The sequence below is a fragment of the Octopus bimaculoides genome, chromosome 1, assembly GCF_001194135.2.
Source record: "Octopus bimaculoides isolate UCB-OBI-ISO-001 chromosome 1, ASM119413v2, whole genome shotgun sequence".
Classification (NCBI taxonomy): domain Eukaryota; kingdom Metazoa; phylum Mollusca; class Cephalopoda; order Octopoda; family Octopodidae; genus Octopus; species Octopus bimaculoides.
The window spans coordinates 11,583,579-11,585,706 of NC_068981.1; positions in this window are offsets into that span (position 1 = coordinate 11,583,579).

Below are 2,128 nucleotides of genomic sequence, written 5' to 3' on the forward strand. Positions count from 1 at the left end.
TGTGTGTGTGTGTGTGTGTGTGTGTGTATGTGTGTATGTGTGTGTGTGTATGTGTGTGTGTGTGTGTGATCGTAAACCTGTATGCATTGTATTTATGTATCTGAGGTGGCGTATATTTAAGTCATCTTATAAATGTACAGATAAAATACACAAATATACATGCTTGCACATACACATACACACACTCACAGACTCACACACTCTCTCTCTCTCTCTCTCTCTCTCACACACATTTATATATATTTATATAGTTACATGTATACACACTCGCACATACACACACGCATATATATATATATATATATATATATATATATATATATATATATATATATGTATATGTATTCTTCTGCGTATGTTTGTGTGGAACTATTAATATAAATGTTAAAGAAAAAAAAGACAGAGAAAATAGATTGAATAACACGAAAGAATTTGGTGATAGAGACATCACAGTATTCTTGCAATAAATAGTTAGGAAAGTTGAAAAGTAAACATAAGAACTTGTTGGCAAACTATCACAAGAGAGAACTCGAAAAAAATGTAGTGAAATGTTAATGTTATGTCAGCGTAGATATTGAATCCTCGAAGTTAGGTTTTATGAGATTCACCATAATGAAACAAAATGAATGATTGTCATAGTATTATTATCAGGAACTCAATTGACTATGTGAAGAAGGAACTCGTTAGCATCCATGCGGTTTCCGGTTCAGTCCGGCAATGCGACACCTTGGACAAATTTCATTTATTATAGTTCGGGGTTGAACAATGCTTGGTGAGTGAATTTGGTAGGTGGAAAATCTGTAGATAACCTGACGCTGAATACCGCGACTAGTTATAAGAGGGACCGGCCTTACGTGTCAGTACGCAGGCTCTAATTTACGGTCTCTGTTACTGATGAAGAGATGACCATTCCGAAAAGCATGAATCCAACAGTCTGTTTAAAGGGGTGAGCTAACTCTGTGTATATACACCTGTTTCTGATATAATACAGTAAATTATCCTCTTACGGATTCTAATAATGCATAGTAAGAAGTTTGTGATAGTGTATAACCAAAAACAACTTCCGTTTTTAGATATCCTCATTAAGAAAGTAGGGAACAAAATAGAGACAGATATCTATTACAAACCCACGAACTCGAAACAGTACCTGCCATTTAATTCTTGCCACCGGAGACACATCAGGATGAATATCTCCTTTCGTTTAGCCAAAAGAATATGCACAATAGTATCAGACACAAACACCCGTTACACACGACTCCAAGAACTAAAAACTGCACTCATCAATAGGAATTTCCCTCAACCCTTAATCGACAATACGATCCAACGAGTCCTTAAATTCAATACACAAGAACTTGGACAACCAAGACCAAAAAAGGAAGAAAAAACATCCTGCCTTACAACTCCACATAACAATGAGGCCTTCAACACTATACTCCATAGCACAGCTCTACTCAAGAGAGACCCAAAAATGAATCAAATCCTGCAAACACACTCCATGAACAAAAGTAATAGACATCCCAAATCAATGAAGAAGATTTTAACCCAGGCCAAATAACACTCAGCAATAACCACAAAGCCGAGAGTAAAAGAGTGCAGGATCTGTATCAACGTAATAGAAGGATCAGAATAGCGATTGGAACTAGGCCAATCACTATTCCAATCTTCAGCCCAAATATTCTGATAAATTTGAAAGTGTCTCTAAAAAAATTCACGTATATTTTATATTTGATATCTCTAAGTTGGATGGTTAAACCGTAATTCCTCCCCACGGGACTTCTTTTCATACGGGACTATTTGTGACGCACATGGAATAGATTTCTTTTGAGGTGAGATGCCTGAACTCACTAGCCGATGAATTCGCAAGTGCCTTTCTTATCGTTGATTTTTGGTGTCGCATGGCCAAAAATTACCGTGAATTTTTTTAGAGACACTTTCAGATTTATCAGAATATTTGGGCTGAAGATTGGAATAGTGAAATTTCCATTCACTTAACCATGAAACGATTCGTATCCAATTAACTTAAGGCTTGGTTTGTTTACGCTTTTCCCTCCGGTTTTTTGTTCTATGTGTGCCATAAATATCGCCATCCGCTTTAGAGAAAAATTTGTAGTTTGGAATCAGTAGTTCT